The sequence below is a fragment of the Arachis stenosperma genome, chromosome 5 (genome assembly GCF_014773155.1).
Source record: "Arachis stenosperma cultivar V10309 chromosome 5, arast.V10309.gnm1.PFL2, whole genome shotgun sequence".
Classification (NCBI taxonomy): Eukaryota; Viridiplantae; Streptophyta; class Magnoliopsida; order Fabales; family Fabaceae; genus Arachis; species Arachis stenosperma.
Window position 1 is genome coordinate 85,103,154 of NC_080381.1, and position 18,363 is coordinate 85,121,516.

At 40.5% G+C, this 18,363-nt stretch overlaps 1 non-coding gene across 1 annotated transcript; it reads right to left on the bottom strand.

Moving 5' to 3' along the window:
• Positions 1-7,483: 7,483 nt before the first annotated feature.
• Positions 7,484-7,591, bottom strand: LOC130983768 (small nucleolar RNA R71). The gene has a single exon (XR_009087745.1). It is a non-coding gene; the product is annotated as a small nucleolar RNA R71 (small nucleolar RNA).
• Positions 7,592-18,363: the final 10,772 nt, after the last annotated feature.

Below are 18,363 nucleotides of genomic sequence, written 5' to 3' on the forward strand. Positions count from 1 at the left end.
ATACCCTCCCCCCTCCCTATAAATACCCTTCTTTTATTTTACATTTTCACACAACACAAACCCACATTCTCCCACATAACCGAACCCTCTCTTCTCCCTCTCTCCATATTTTCTTCTTCTTCTTCTACTCTTCTTTTCTTTTGCTTGGGGACAAGCAAATTTTAAGTTGGTGTGGTAAAAAGCCTAAGCTTTTTATTTTCATTCACCATCAATGGCACCCAAGGCCGGAGTTTCCTCAAGAAAAGGAAAAGGGAAGGCAAAAGCTTCCACTTCCGAGTCATGGGAGAAGGAGAGATTCATCTCCAAGAGCCACCAAGACCACTTCTATGATGTTGTGGCAAAGAAGAAAGTGATCCATGAGGTCCCTTTCAAACTCAAGAAGAATGAGTATCCGGAAATCCGACTTGAAATTCAAAGAAGAGGTTGGGAAGTCATAGCCAACCCCATACAACAAGTTGGAATTTAATGGTTCAAGAGTTCTATGCCAATGCATGGATCACTAGAAACCATACCAGGTATGAACCCAAGTCCGAAAAACTATATCACCATGGTTAGGGGAAATACTTGGATTTTAGTCCGGAGAATGTGAGGTTGGCATTTCATTTGCCTATGATGCAAGGTGATGAACACCCCTACACTAGAAGGGTCAACTTTGATCAAAGGTTGGACCAAGTCCTTAGGGACATTTGTGTGGAAGGCGCCCAATGGAGAGTTGACTCCAAAGGCAAGCCAGTCCAACTAAGAAGACTGGACCTCAGCCTGTAGCTAGAGGATGGTTGGAGTTCATTCAAAGATCCATCATCCCCACAAGCAACCGATCTGAAGTTACTGTGGATCGGGCCATCATGGTTCATAGCATCATGATTGGTGAAGAAGTAGAGGTTCATGAAGTCATAGCCAATGAACTCTACAAAATAGCTGACAACCTTCATACATGGCACGGCTAGCATTCCCTCACCTCATATGCCATCTATGTTATTCAGCCGGAGTTATCATAGATGGAGATGCCTCCATAGAAGAAGACAAGCCCATCACCAAGAAAAGGATGGAGCAAACAAGGGAAGTTCCTCACGGCCCTCAAGGAGAACAAGAGGAGGTTCACCATCAACAAATGCCTCATGGAATGCACTTTCCTCCCAACAACTATTGGGAGCAACTTAGCACCTCCTTGGAAGATTTGAGCCATAATGTGGAACAACTAAGGGTGGAACACCATGAACACGCCCTCACTCTTCAAGAAATAAGAGAAGATCAAAGAGCAATGAGGGAGGAGCAACAAAGGCAAGGAAGGGACATAGAAGAGTTGAAGAACATCATTGGTCCTTCAAGAAGAAGACGCCACTAGAGGTGGATTCATTCCTTGTTCTTTATTCTTTCTGTTTTCGGTTTTAATTATTATGTTTATCTATGTTTTGTGTCTTTATTTCATGATCATTAGTATGTAACCATGCCTTAAAACTATGAATAAAATCCATCAGTCCTTCACCTCTCTTAAAAGAAAAATGTTTTAATTCAAAAGAACAAGAAGTACATAATTTTCGAAATTATTATTGAATTTAGTTTAATTATTTGATGTGGTGACAATGCTTTTGTTTTCTGAATGAATGAATGAACAGTGCATATGTCTTTGGATCTTGTTGTTTATGAGTGTTAAAATGTTGGTTCTTGAAAGAATGATGAACAAAGAGACATGTTATTGATGATCTGAAAAACATCATGGAATTGATTCTTGAAGCAAGAAAAAGCAGTGAAAAAAAAAAAAAAAAAAAGAGAGAGGCGAAAATTCCAAAGCAAGGATCCAAGGCTTTGAGCATCAATGGGTAGGAGGGCCCAAGGAAATTTAATCCGGGCCTAAGCGGCTAAATCAAGCTGTCCCTAACCATGTGCTTGTGTCATGAAGGTCCAAGTGAAAAGCTTGAGACTGAATGGTTAAAGTCGTGATCCCAAGCAAAAGAGTGTGCTTAAGAGCTCTGGACACCACTAACTGGGGACTTTAGCAAAGCTAAGTCACAATCTGAAAAGGTTCACCCAGTTATGTGTCTGTGGCATTTGTGTATCCGGTGGTAATACTGGAAGACAAAGTGCTTAGGGCCACAGCCAAGACTCATAAGTAACTGTGTTCAAGAATCAACATGCTTAACTAAGAAAGTCAATAACACTATCCAAAATTCTAAGTTCCTAGAGATGCCAATCACTCTGAACTTCAAAGGAAAAGTGAGATGCCAAAACTGTTCGAAGCAAAAAGCTACAAGTCCCGCTCATGTAATTAAATTAATATTCAGTGATATTTTGGACCTTATAGTATATTCTCTTCTTTTTATCCTATTTGATTTTCAGTTGCTTGGGGACAAGCAACAATTTAAGTTTGGTGTTGTGATGAGCGGATAATTTATACGCTTTTTTGGCATTGTTTTTATATAGTTTTTAGTAAGTTTGAGCTACTTTTAGGGATGTTTTCATTAGTTTTTATGTTAAATTCACATTTCTGGACTTTACTATGAGTTTGTGTGTTTTCTGTGATTTCAGGTAAATTCTGACTGAAATTGAGGGATTTGAGAAAAACTCTGAAAAAGGCTGACAAAAGGACTGCTGATGCTGTTGGATTCTGACCTCCCTGCACTCGAAATGGATTTTCTGGAGCTACAGAACTCCAATTGGCGCGCTCTCAACGGCGTTGGAAAGTAGACATCCAGGGCTTTCCAGCAATATATAATAGTCCATACTTTATTCGAAGAATGACGACGCAAACTGGCGTTGAACGCCAAGTACACGCTCCTTTCTGGAGTTAAACGCCAGAAAAACGTCATAATCCGGAGTTGAACGCCCAAAGCACATCATAACTCGAAATTCAACTCCAAGAGGAGCCTCTGCTCGTGGATAAATCAAGCTCAGCCCAAGCACACACCAAGTGGGCCCCGGAAGTGGATTTATGCATCAATTACTTACTCATGTAAACCCTAGGAGCTAGTTTATTATAAATAGGATGATTTACTAATGTAGTAGACATCTTTGGTCTCAGTTTTGTTTTATTCTTCATCTTAGGAGATCATTGATCACGTTTTAGGGGGCTGGCCATTCGGCCATGCCTGAACCTTATGCTTATGTTTTCAACGGTGGAGTTTCTGCACACCATAGATTAAGGTGTGGAGCTCTGCTGTACCTCAAGTATTAATGAAATTCTATCTTCTTTTATTCAAATCTCTTCTATTCTTATTCCAAGATATTCATTCGTACTCAAGAACATGATGAATGTGATGAGTTAGATAACCCTCATCATCATTCTCACTCATGAACGCGCGTGATTGACAACCACTTCCGTTCTACATGCAACAAGGCTTGAATGTGTATCTCTGAGATTCCCCAAACAGAATCTTCGTGGTATAAGCTAGATAGATGGCGGCATTCATCTGGATCCGGAAAGTCCAACCTTGTCTGTGGTGTTCCGAGTAGGATCCTGGGAATCCGGAAAGTCTCACCTTGTCTGTGGTATTCCGAGTAGGATTCCGTTCATGAATGACTGTGACGTGCTTCAAACTTTAACCTGCTGGGCGTTAGTGACAAACGCAAAAGAGGGATTCTATTCCAGTAGGAGCGGGAACCAACCGGTGATTGGCCGTACTGTGACAGAGTGCGTGCATTAGCTTTCACTGCGAGGATGGGATGTAGCTATCAACCATGGGTGATGCCTCCAGACTGGTTAGCTGTGCGAGTGACAGCCGCACAGGTTATTTCCCCGAGAGGAATGAAAGTAGCCACAGCTGATAGTGAACCCCTATACAAAGCTTGCCATGGAAAGGAGTAAGAAGGATTGAGTAGAAGGAATAGGAGAGCAGGCGTCCGAGAGCTCTGCAGCACCTCCATTCCGCTTATCTGAAATTCCTACCAATGAATCTACATAAGTATCTCTATCCTTTTTATTATTCCTTTTTATTTAACAATCCAATTATCACTATTACCCTTTAATCTGCCTAACTGAGATTTGCAAGGTGACCATAGCTTGCTTCATACCAACAATCTCTGTGGATTCGACCCTTACTCACGTAAGGTATTACTTGGACGACCCAGTACACTTGCTGGTTAGTTGAACGGAGTTGTGAATTCCAATAAAGAAAACCTCACACAGGTGCTGCCCCTTAGAAGCCTTCATCTCAAAATAAACAGTGTCCTAAGGGTATATTCATACTAAAGCTCAAAAGATAGATTCCATACAAACTTAAGGATGTTGAATCACAATTTTGTCCACCAATAAACTCCAACCATCCCCTAGCCACGGGCTTGAGGTCATGCCTTCTTAGTTGAACCGGCTTCCCTCTTGAATCTCTCTTCCATTGAGCGCCCTCTTCACAAATGTCTATGAGGACTTGGTCCAACCTTTGATCAAAGTTGACCCTTCTAGTGTAAGGGTGTTCATCTCCTTGCATCATGGGCAAGTTGAATGCCAACCTTACATTTTCCAGACTGAAATCCAAGCATTTCCCCCGAACCATTGTAAGCCAATTCTTTGGGTTCGGGTTCACACTTTGATCATGGCTCTTGGTGATCCATGCATTGGCATAGAACTCTTGAGCCATTAAGATTCTGACTTGTTGAATGGGGTTGGTAAGAACTTCCCAACCTCTTCTTCGGATCTCATGTCGGATCTCTGGATATTCACTCTTTTTGAGTTTGAAAGGGACCTCGGGGATCACCTTCTTCATGGCCACAACTTCATAGAAGTGGTCTTGATACACCCTTGAGATGAATCTGTCCATCTCCATGACTCGGAGGTGGAAGCTTTTGCCTTCCCTTTCCTCTTTCTAGAGGTTTCTCTGGCCTTAGATGCCATAAATGGTTATGGAAAAACAAAAAGCAATGCTTTTACCACACCAAACTTAAAAGTTTGCTCGTCCTCGAGCAAAAGAAGAAAGAAGAGAGTAGAAAAAGAAGAAATAGAGGAGATGGAGATGGCTTTGTGGTTCAGCCAAAGGGGGAGAAGTAGTGTGTAGGTTGTGTAAAAATGAAGGAGTGAAGATGGGTTTATATAGGGGTGGAGAGAGGGGTAGGGTTCGGTTATGAATGGGTGGGTTTGGGAGGAAAAGTGGTTTGAATTTGAATGGTGAGGTAGGTGAGGTTTTATAAAGGATGGATGTGAGTGGTGAATAGAATAGTGGGATTTGATAGGTGAGGGGTTTTTGGGGAAGAGTGGTTGAGGTGATTGGTGAATGGGTGAAGAAGAAGATAGAGGGTGGTGGGGTAGGTGGGGATCCTGTGGGGACCACAGATCCTGAGGTGTCAAGGAAAATTCATCCCTGCACCAAGTGGCGAGCAAAAATGCTCTTTATGCCAATTCTGGCGTTAAACGCAGGGTGATAAACCACTATTTTATAGTTTATATTGTGTTTAATTGTGTGGTTTTGTCATGATCCTTACCCACTTATTCATCAATTTAGCATGCATTTAGATTTCCTTCCTGAATTTATTACATGTTTGAAAATTGCTTCCTAGAGACTTTAATTATTTAATTTTAAATCTCCTTTATTCCATTTGATGCCGTAATCTGTGTGTCAAGTGTTTCAGGCTTTATAGGGCATGAATGAGACGGAGATTGGAGAGGAAGCTAGCAAAAATGGAAGGAACACAAGAATTTGAGGAGATAACCAGCGAAAAGTGACGCGGTCGCATGGCTCAGCGACCGCGCGAAGGAGCGCAAATCGCAGTGACACGGTCACATGGCTTGCGCGGCCGCGCAGATTGGAAAGCACAAGCAACGCGGTAGCGTGGACAACGCGAACGCGGGAAGAGGAAAAGTGCAAGCAACGCGTCCGCATGGACAACGCGATCGCGTGACATGCGCGATTTGCATAATCTGCAGAATCCGAAACCAGTGATTTTGGACCCTATTTCGGCCCAGTTTTCGGCCCGGAACAGCAGACTAGAGTCAGAGAATATGCAGAAATAACACAGATACATTCATTGAGTAGTTTTAGATCTAGTTTTTTCGCTCTCTTAGGTTTTTTCTCTCTAGTTTTTAGAATTTTAATTTTCAATTGGTCTTAGCAATAGAACATTGAGAAGAGTTATTTCCTCATCAAGAATTCATCACTTTAGTTTGTTCTCTTAACTTGGTTTTATTCTTCCATGTTCTTTGTTATGTTCAATTTTGTCATTCAGATACTTTTATGATTAATTAATGCAAGAATTATTTCTTTTTAATTTAATTTCAATTCCAATAATCATGTCTTCTTTTAATTCCCTTTCATGTGCCATGGATTCTTTATTTACAATGCGTGAGTAGTTTCATTACTTGATGGGGAGTTGATTATAAGGAACTCTTGAGTTGGAAGGATTGAAGGAAAAATTTGTAATTGGGCTAAATGTTGGATTGCTATCCTGTCACCGACGCCAATCCCTTTGAACTAAGTGGGTTGCAACTTGTGAACAGATCTGGCATTCCCACTTGTTTGACTTTCCCTTACCTAGTAAGGGATAACCAAACAGAACAACTATTAATTATAAATTAATCTTACAATCACACCATCAATGATAGATATTCTAACCAATCAATTCCCACTCAAGGCTTTTATTTATATTATTTAAAATTCCTCAATTTAAATTCCAATTTACTTAGCTCAACTTTTTGGAATATCTGATTAATAAACCAGCACACTTTTCTGCAACTCGTTGGGAGACGACCTGGGACTTAAAACTCCAGTAATTTTAATTTAAACTTTCTGTGACATATTTCTAAATTGATAGGCAGATTTTCGGTGAGTTAAGAAATATACTTGCAACGTAACCATTTTAATAAATTTTTAATTCACCAGCTTCTGCACTCCATCAATTTTTGGCGCCGTTGCCGGGAAGTTGCAATAGAGTGCTAATTTTATTAATTAGAATTTATTTACTTGCATTTTATTTAATTTTGCTACTATGAGCTGCATGTTTCTTCCGTCAAATGACACGTTCACTTCCTGATCCGCGCTTGCTAATATTCGATCCTGAAATTGAAAGAACAATTTTACGGATAAGGCGAGAACAGCGTAGGTTAGTCCGCTCTGAGGGCGGATCTGAAAGTGAATCTGAGGAAGAAACCAGCCCCCATTCTACTGATTCGGTTGTTTTACGTGCAGAAAACATGGCAGCTAGAAGAGTTACCATTCAAGAGGAAGGAGCTCCTGATTTTACAATGCAACCGTTTCAAGTGCATCATCCAGCGATAGCTACGGATTTTGAAATAAAGACCGCACTGCTAAATTTGATGCCCAAGTTTCATGGCCTACCTGCTCAAGAGCCTATCAAGCACTTGAGAGATTTTCAGGCAGCCTGTTCTACTGTCAGGCATGATGGCACTGATGAAACTTCAATTCTGCTGAAAGCTTTTCCGTTCTCTCTTGAGGGAAAAGCAAGAGAGTGGTACTACACTCAACCTCTAGCAAATGTATCCAACTGGGATACACTCAGAAAGGATTTTCTGGAGAAATTCTTTCCATCTGAAGTTACTGATAAACTGAGGAAGGATATCTCTACAATTGTTCAGGATGACAATGAGACTCTCTTTGAATACTGGGAGCGCTTCAATAATCTTCTGGAAGCATGCCCCCACCACATGATTGACAAGATCATGCTACTCAGCTATGTCACACAAGGTATGAGGCCCCAAGATAAGACCACATTGGAAAGTGCCAGCAATGGGTCTATGAAGAAGTATAAGACCACCGATGAAGCTTGGCAATTGATCAGTGATTTAGCTGAATCTACTCGGAACCACAGACAGAAGCAAGGCCGTTCAAGGGCCGTTGCAGAAGTATCTTCTGGCATAGAGACTGCTGCTCTAAATTGAAGCATCTGTGAAATGACCAACTTACTGAAGCAATTGCAGTTAAATCAACAAGCTCAGCAAACTCAACCGCAACAAAACCAACAACTAGTTCCACAAAGAATTTGCGGAATTTGTGCTGATTACAGCCATTACACTGATGAATGCCCGCAGCTCCAACAAGAAGACAACATGGTGGCATCCACTCACAACTTCTATGACCGCCCCAACCAAGGGTATAATCAAAGTGGAAATAATAACCATGGATGGCAGGATAATTCAAACCAGAATTGGAAGGACAACAATAATAAGGGAGGCAGAGATAATCAGGGAAATTAGAGGTGGAATAATTACAACAACAGGCAGCAAAATCAACCTTACCGAGCACCTCACCTAAGGCAAAACCAAGGACCACCGAACAATCAGCAGCAAACCTCTCAATTTACTCATTCTTCTGTATCTTCTAATGAAAATTTATTACAAGCTTTTGAGAAAAGACAACTGGCCATGGAAAATACCATCGTGAATAGTATTAACGCTAGTCTGAATGGTTTCACCTCTACTCTGCAAGCTTTTATGACACAACTTGGTTCAGCACAAAATTCCAGTCACCAACCTTCAAGCACCACTGGAATCCCCTCTCAACCATTACTCAATCCAAAGGGAGGCATTAATGCCATCACCCTGAGGTCCAGAACCACACTGCAGAAGAGGAATCAGGAGGAACCAAGCTCACCAGAATACGCCTCAGCTGAAGAGGTGGTAGAAATCGAAGATGTTGACGAGGAAGAGGATATACAGGACATAATTGAAGAAGAGATAGCTCAACCACAGAAAGAAGCACAAAAAGGTGCAGGCACCACAGAAAATACTACTCCCATTCCATTTCCACAACTTGCAAGGAAGCCTAGGAAGCAGCTGGAACCTGATCCTAAAATGGTAGAAATATTCAAAAAGGTTGAGGTAACTGTTCCCCTTTTTGATATTATTCAGCAGGTACCTAAATATGCAAAGTTTCTAAAAGACTTATGTATCCATAAAGACAAAATTAATGAATTAGAAACTATTCCTTTAGGTAGTTCTATATCTGCTTTAATGGGAGGATTACCTGAAAAAATGTAGTGATCCAGGTCCTTGCATAGTTAGTTGTACTATTGGTGGTGTAGTAATTTATGATTGCATGTGTGATTTAGGAGCATGTGTCAGTATAATGCCTTTGTCTATATATGATGTTTTAAGGCTCCCTCCCTTAAAAAGGTCGGCAGCTCGTTTTGTGTTAGCAGATAAAAGCATTATTACATTGGCTGGAGTTGCTGAAAATGTTTTGGTGAACATTAAAGAGCTCACATTTCCCACTGATTTTTATATCTTGGAGATGCCCCATAATGATTCAGATAAGCCATCATCAATCCTACTTGGAAGACCATTCCTGAAGACATCAAAATTCAAATTGGATGCTTTTTCAGGGACATACTCTTTTGAAATAGATGGCCGCATAGTAATCTTCAATCTGAATGGAGTCATTGACAACCCCCCAGAAGATCGTTCTATCTTCCAATGTGATGTCATAGACGAAAGTGTGGCTGAAGTTCAAAAGGAAGAGTTTGAAGAGAGGCACACTGGACAAGGTCCAAGTGTGGGGACCTTCTTAACTGACAATGAGGACACTTCGCCATTTTCACAAGCCCCAGATAACCCAGAGCCTGCCCATGATCAAAAGTTAGAATTGAAACCTCTCCCTCCACATCTCAAATATGCTTACCTTGAGGATGAGCAGAAGCTTCCGGTTATTATTGCAAGAGAACTGACTTCTCAACAAGAAGAACAGCTACTTGATGTGCTGAGGAAGCATAAGAAGGCAATTGGGTGGAGTTTGGCAGACATAGTGGGAATCAACCCTCAAATATGCGAGCACAGAATATTTTTAGAAGAGAGAGCAAGACCTGTCCGTCAACCACAAAGAAGATTGAATCCTACCATCTTGGAAGTTGTCAAAAAGGAAGTGACCAGACTATTGGAGGCCGGTATCATATATCCCATTTCAGACAGTAAATGGGTATGCCCAGTACAAGTGGTGCCCAAGAAGTCCGGAATCACTACCATGAAGAATGAGCATGGAAAGCTCATAGCAACCAGAGTTCAGAATGCTTGGAGAGTCTGCATTGATTACATGCGTCTCAACCAAGCTACTCGTAAGGATCACTACCCACTTCCATTCATTGATCAAATGCTGGATCGCCTGTCAGGTAAATCACATTATTGCTTTTTAGATGGTTACACAGGTTATTTCCAGATTCATATAGCTCCTGAGGATCAGGAAAAGACTACTTTTACATGTCCTTTTGGGACCTACGCTTATAAGAGAATGCCCTTTGGCTTGTGCAATGCACCAGCTACTTTCCAAAGGTGCATGATGAGTCTTTTCTCTGATCTTATTGAGGACTGTATGGAAGTTTTTATGGACGATTTTAGCGTTTATGGTGATTCTTTTAACCTTTGCTTAGATGGATTATCTAGAGTATTAGATAGATGTATTAATACAAACCTTGTATTGAATTTCGAAAAATGCCACTTTATGGTAAAGCAAGGGATTGTATTGGGACATGTGGTATCTAATAATGGCATTTCTGTAGACCCATCAAAGGTGAATGTTATTTCTAGTTTACCTTACCCCTCTTCTGTGAGGGAAGTCCGTTCGTTCCTTGGCCATGCAGGTTTCTACAGGAGATTTATTAAGGACTTTAGTAAGGTGGCACTTCCCTTATCCAGATTACTACAAAAGGATATTGAGTTCGAGTTCAGTGAGGATTGCAAACAAACATTTGATAAGCTAAAGACTGCTCTAACTCAAGCTCCAATTGTGAGAGGACTCGACTGGAGCCAGCCATTTGAAATCATGTGCGATGCTTCCAACCATGCAGTAGGAGCAGCGCTGGCTCAGCGTGAAGGTAAGAATCCTTTTGTTATTGCCTATGCGTCTAAGACATTAGACATTGCCCAGTCCAATTATACTACTACTGAGAAAGAGCTACTTGCTATTGTTTTTGCTCTGGATAAATTCCGGGCTTATTTACTTGGTACTAGAGTAGTAGTGTATTCGGACCATGCAGCTCTAAAGTATCTATTGGCTAAAAAGGAATCCAAACCAAGACTTATACGTTGGATACTGCTGTTACAAGAATTTGATTTAGAAATCAAGGATAGGAGTGGTAATCAAAATTTAGTAGCAGACCACTTGAGTCGCCTTGAACATATTAAGGATGATTCTACTCCTATAGATGATAATTTTCCTTTTGACAACCTGCAAGTAGTATCTGAGGTAGTCCCTTGGTATGCACCTGTTGCTAATTATTTAGTTAGCCGCACATTTCCTCCACATTTTTCTAAACATCAAAGAGACAAGCTGAAAAGCGAGTCTAAATATTATACATGGGATCACCCATATTTATGGAGATATGGCGCTGACCAGATAATTAGACGTTGTGTACCTCAATCAGAATTCCAGTCCATTTTAGAGGCCTGTCACTCATCTGAAAGTGGAGGACATTTTGGCCCCCAATGAACAGCTAGAAAGATCTTAGACTGTGGATTCTGGTGGCTTACTCTTTTTAGAGATGCTGCTGAGTTTTGTAAATCTTGTCACCCATGCCAGAAATTTGGTAACATATCCAAGAGGAATGAGATGCCTCAACAATATATGCTTTTCTGTGAAATTTTTGATGTTTGGGACATTGACTTCATGGGTCTATTTCCAAATTCTAGTGGATATTTTTATATATTGTTAGCTGTAGATTATGTTTCCAAATGGGTGGAAGCAATTCCTACCCGCACTGATGATGCTAACATTGTTGTTTCCTTTGTGAGAAACCATATTATATGCCGCTTTGGATCACCACGAGCGATCGTGAGCGATCAAGGCACCCATTTTTGTAACAGGAGACTAACAGGATTGATGAAGAAGCATGGGATAATCCATAAAGTTGCAACAGCTTACCATCCCCAAACTAATGGGCAAGCCGAGGTGTCAAACAGAGAAATTAAACGTATCTTGCAAAAGATAGTAAAGCCTCATAGAAAAGACTGGAGCACCAGACTACAAGATGCACTGTGGGAATATAGAACAGCATACAAGACACCCATTGGGATGAGTCCCTACCGCTTAGTCTATGGAAAAGCTTGTCATCTCCCAGTTGAAATCGAACACAGAGCCTTCTGGGCAGTTAAAGAGTGCAACATGGGGATTGAGAATGCTGGAGCTGAATAAAAGTTGCAACTGCAGGAACTGGAGAACCTTCGCCTAGAAGCTTATGAGAACTCCAGAATATACAAGGAAAAGATGAAAGTTGTGCATGATCAAAACATCAAGAAGAGAGAGTTACAACCTCGAGATTTTGTTCTCCTTTACAAATCTCGACTGAGGCTCATGCCCGGTAAGTTGAGATCAAAATGGGAAGGTCCATACAGAATAGAGAAGGCTGAACCGTACGGAGTTTATCACCTAAGCCATCCTTCAAGTTCTGATGTTATTAAGGTTAATGGATCCCCGTCTGAAGCTATACCATGGTGAGAAGGTGCAGAAAAGCAAGGAGCTTGAGATCTTCCGCCTGGAAGATCCCCACATAGCAACAGATTGAGCTAGTGGAGCGTCCAACTTATGGACGTTAAAGCAAAGTGCTTGGTGGGAGACAACCCACCACGGTATGATCGTTCTTTTCTTCACTTTTAGTTTTTCTTCTTTAAATAACTCTTCTCTTTATTAGTGCTTTCGTGCTCTTTCAATTACATGTCTTTATCTTTCCTTAAAAAAAAAAAAATTTTTCGCCGCGCGACGCATCCGCGTGGCAGGGGGAGTAAAGAAAAATAAAAATGAATAGAAAGTTACGCAGGAGCAGCGCTGGAGTCGTGCCAAAGGCACAAATTATTCCACGCGACTGCGTCGCATGGAAATCATGGCCTCCCACGCGACCGCGTGCTCCACGCGGCCGCGTGCCTTGCATTTTCCTCACGTCAAAGGGTGCACAATGCTATATTGTGCGAGAGTGGTGCTGGATTGGTGCTGGAAGCACAATCCTTGTCGCGCGACCGTGTCGCCGACGCGGCCGCGTCATTTAATTTCTGATGCACACTCACGCGATCGCATGACCCACGCGATCGCGTCACCTTAATTTGGCAATTGAATTATATTGAACAGAGAGTTGTGCTGGAGCGAGGCTGCACTCGCGCCAGCAGCACAACGTAGGTCACGCGACCGCGTGACAGACGCGATCGCGTCCCCTTTCCTTATGCGCACTCACGCGAACGCGTGCCTTCCGCGGCCGCGTTGCATGCGCCGCACAGCTCAACTTCAATTGCCAATTTATCTTATCTTTCTTTCCTCCAAATCCTAATTTTTCTTTTCCCTCCTTCCTTCTTCTTTCCCCTTCCCCTTCTACCTCACCTTTCACTCTCTATCTCTCTCACCACCATTAACAAGGTTTTACCTTCTTCTTCCTTCTTCTCTTTTCTATCATTCTTATTATATTATGTATATATATTATTATTTTCTTTTTCTTTTTTTTTTCTTTTCAAATCTTTATTTTTCCTTCTTCTTCTTTTCCTTTTACATCGTGTTAGAAACCTTTTGAGTCATCATTCCTCATTATATGCTTGTGGATTATTGCAAATTGTTTGACAATTATTTTTCTCCTATCTAAGGGATTGCTTGCATGTTCAATTTCATACCTTTTATATCTTGTTTACCATGCATGCCATGTGTTTGTGAAAAAGCCCAGATAGCACTATGCACTTTTCTACATTACTTTACTCTACTCTGCAATGCTTGCTTTTCACAAATTCCCTTTCATATTTTATTAATTAAATTTAATTGTCAATACAAACGTGATAGTTAGTTTGTTACAAATGGTAACCTAAATTGGACATTGAATGTTTGATATATGCTACTCATGCCTTTGCCTACATGCCAATAAACCTCTTGCATTCCATTGTCCTACATGCACTTGCTATATTTCCATTGATGAGCTTTTCACATGTAATTTGGACCATGTGTTAGTGCCATTTATCTTTATTGTGCATTGACTATCACTTACAATACCCTCTTCCTTGCTCTATCTCTTTGAATTTAATTTCCTTTCTCTTCCCTTCTTTCAGGATGGCCACCAAGAAAGGAAAAGAGAAAGCTACTTCCAAACCACCAGCAAGAAGAGGAACTAAAAGAGCATTAGTGGCAGAGCCTTCTTCAACCACAGTCAAGCCCTCAACAAAAAGAGTTAAGAGGATAATAAAGGTTGACGACAAGGAGAAAGCCTTTTCAGCAAAGGACACTGCGCGATTTCCCAATCGCTACTGTGAGCAGATGTTCCCTATCCTAGCAGAAAGGAACTATAACAATGAATACCTTCTTATCCTCCCGTCCAATATTGCCACCTTTGTTGAGCCGCAAATTGAGCGAAGACAATGGGGTTTCCTACGGAGACAGCCAAGGCAGGTCAATCTTTCTTGGGTAGTTGAGTTCTACTCCAACTTCTACATACCAACCCTGCATTCTGTTTATGTCCGGCAGAAGCAAGTCCCCATCACAGAAGAGACCATTCAGCAAGTTCTGAGTCTTCCCCCTATTCCAGCAGGAATGGACGCTTTTCAAGAAGCCACCCTTCAGCGCCAAAGATACCAATTTGACTGGGACTCCGTTCTCGGAGTCATCGCTTTACCTGGCAGCTGTTGGATCTACGGATACCACCGCACCCGCCCTAAGGGAATCTTGGCTTCCGCACTTACCTTGGAGGCTCGCGTATGGGCACAGATCATGTCCTATTTTGTCTTTCCAAGCACTCATGAGTCCTCCTTCACTGCGGACATGGCTGTTCTACTATGGTGCATCCTTACAGACCAACCTCTGGATCTCTCAAGACACATCCGGCATGCTATGGAGCATGTACAAATCGCGGGCAACTTACCTTTCCCCGCCTTGGTCTCAAATCTTGTCTCAGCAGCCGGAGTCTCCTACAGAGCTGGGGACACAAAAGCCATGCTTCCATGGGATGATCAATATGTCCCTAACGGGAAATACCTCAGACTTTCAGCAGCCACTACAAGCCAGCCTACTGAGCCGGTTGAAGATATTCCTTCTTCAACACCACAAGCATCTACCACTGAGAAATTGCTCCAGCAGATACTTGAAAAGTTGGATCGGCATGAACAAAAAGCAAAGATGAGAGAGCGCCGTAACGAGCACCGATTCAAACACCTTAAGGAGCTACTCAAGGGACGCTTCAGAGACTCAGACACCCCGGACTCCACTACTTTTAACAACACCGGGAGCTATGATAATTCCGACTGTGGAGATACTGCCACCAGCCCACCCCTGTTCCTAACAGATGGCACCGAGGAGGGTGCAAAGTCTTAAGTGTGGGGAGGTTGGTCAGTACCTGACTTCCAGAGGTAAATTCTCTTCTCTGACACCAATAATTAGGATATTTTAGTTAGATTTTTCTTTTTTTTTATAAAATAGAATAAATTGCATATGTTAGGATAGTTGCATGCATGTTCTACTTGATTGAAAAGACAATAAGTTTCTTTTAAAAATCTATCTCTGGAACAAAATTTCACTAATTTTTCAAAATTTTTATGATAAATCTGCTTGAGTTGTATTTGGAACATGATGTTTGAGCTAAAGAATACACAACCTGTGAAAGATTTGAGCCTTTATGTATGGTTACATTATTTAACCATAATTATTTTATTCTTGTGTGTTTACTTCTCTATGATTGTAATCTATATTTTGTTTTATCTTATATGTCCAATATTTATTATATTTACATGCTTGCACATGATTGAGGCCATTATTTGTTTAAACTCACTTATCCAAATCAAGCCTACCCTTTTCAATTACCCTCGTTAACCACTTTGAACCTTTAAAACCCCATTTGTTCTATATTTTACCACATTACTAACCTTAAGCTGAAAAACAATTGCATATCCAAAATTGAATCTTTGGTTAGCTTAAGATAGAATTGTGTGTGCTAATTAAGTATGGGAAATTGTGGGAACAAAAGTTGTTAAGGGAATGTGTCATGAAAATTTAAAGGAAATTTGGATACCCACTCATGTGAAAATATAAGAATGAAAAATCTATGTACATTGATAAGCTTTATTTATTCAAAAAAAAACAAAAAAACAAAAAAATCAATAAATAAGGGGACAAAATTACCCCAATGTTAAATTCAGAATTCAAAGATCAATGCACATATGATAGAATTAAAATACAAGGTTGAAACATGAGTATGGGTTGAAAAAGGGAATTATGGGTAGCTAGGCATGAATTTAAAAGTATATAGAATATATGTATATTAGGTGAGAGCTTAGGTTAATTAAAGATTCAATTTATAAAGCTCACTTAGCCATATGTATATCCTTACCTGCACCTTGGCCCCATTACAACCCTGAAAAGACCTCATGATGTTTGCATTGGTATATTAACTGTTGTTGATTGGTTAGGAGAAAAACAAAAGTTAGAAAGCATGACTAGAGAAGAATAGAGTGATTACCCTATACACTAGAGATTAGAGCGTACATACATTATCAGTGAGGGTTCCATGCTTGAATTTTCATGTTTCCGGCGTTCATAAGCTATCTTCTTGCACCTTTATCGGTTTTATTATATGATGATAGAATTAGTGGAATTTGATTTGTAATTATTTTGAAGGGCTTATTTACTTTTGATCAAGTGGATAATAATCATATAGTTGCATTTATTTATATATGTAGGATTGCATTGCATTTCATGAGTTTCTGCATGTTCATACTTATTTCCTTGTCTCCTTCAATTTAGCATGAGGACATGCTAATGTTTAAGTGTGGGGAGGTTGATAAACCACTATTTTATAGTTCATATTGTGTTTAATTGTGTGTTTTTGTCATGATCCTTACCCACTTATTCATCAATTTAGCATGCATTTAGATTCCCTTCCTGAATTTATTACATGTTTGAAAATTGCTTCCTAGAGACTTTAATTATTTAATTTTAATTCTCCTTTATTCCATTCGATGTCGTAATCTGTGTGTCAAGTGTTTCAGGCTTTATAGGGCATGAATGAGACGGAGATTGGAGAGGAAGCTAGCAAAAATGAAAGGAACACAAGAATTTGAGGAGATAACCAGCGAAAAGTGACGCGGTCGCATGGCTCACGCGACCGCGCGAAGGAGCGCAAATCGCAGTGACGTGGCCGCATGGCTTGCGCGGCCGCGCGGATTAGAAAGCACAAGCAACGCGGTAGCGTGGACGACGCGAACGCGTGAAGAGGAAAAGTGCAAGCGACGCGTCCGCATGGACGACGCGATCGCATGACATGCGCGATCTGCATAATCTGCAGAATCCGAAACCAGCGATTTTGGACCCTATTTCGGTCCAGTTTTTTGCCCGAAACAGCAGACTAGAGTCAGAGAATATGCAGAAACAACACAGATACATTCATTGAGTAGTTTTAGATCTAGTTTTTTCGCTCTCTTAGGTTTTTTCTCTCTAGTTTTTAGAATTTTAATTTTCAATTGGTCTTAGCATTGGAACATTGAGAAGAGTTATTTCCTCATCAAGACTTCATCACTTTAGTTTGTTTTCTTAACTTGGTTTTATTCTTCCATGTTCTTTGTTATGTTCAATTTTGTCATTCAGATACTTTTATGATTAATTAATGCAAGGATTATTTCTTTTTAATTTAATTTCAATTCCAATAATCATGTCTTCTTTTAATTCCCTTTCATGTGCCATGGATTCTTTATTTACAATGCGTGAGTAGTTTCATTACTTGATGGGGAGTTGATTAAAAGGAACTCTTGAGTTGGAAGGATTGAAGGAAAAATTTGTAATTGGGTTAAATGTTGGATTGCTATCCTGTCACCGACGCCAATCCCTTTGAACTAAGTGGGTTGCAAATTGTGAACAGATCTGGCATTTCCACTTGTTTGACTTTCCCTTACCTAGTAAGGGATAACCAAACAGAACAACTATTAATTATAAATTATTCTTACAATCACACCATCAATGATAGAGATTCTAACCAATCAATTCCCACTCAAGGCTTTTATTTATATTATTTAAAATTCCTCAATTTAAATTCCAATTTACTTAGCTCAACTTTTTGGAATATCTGATTAATAAACTAGCACACTTTTCTGCAACTTGTTGGGAGACGACCTGGGACTTAAAACTCCCAGTAATTTTAATTTAAACTTTCTGTGACATATTTCTAAATTGATAGGCAGATTTTCGGTGAGTTAAGAACTATACTTGCAACGTAACCATTTTAATAAATTTTTAATTCACCAGCTTCTGCACTCCATCACCGAGCTGGTGCCCATTTCTGGCGTTTAACGCCAGCTTCTTGCCCTTTTCTGGCGTTTAACGCCAGTCTGGTGCTCCTTTCTGGCGTTAAACGCCCAGAATGGTGCCAAACTGGGCGTTAAACGCCCATTTGCTGCCCTTACTGGCATTTAAACGCCAGCAAGATCTTCCTCCAGGGTGTGCTATTTTTCTTTCTGTTTTTCATTCTGTTTTTGCTTTTTCAATTGATTTT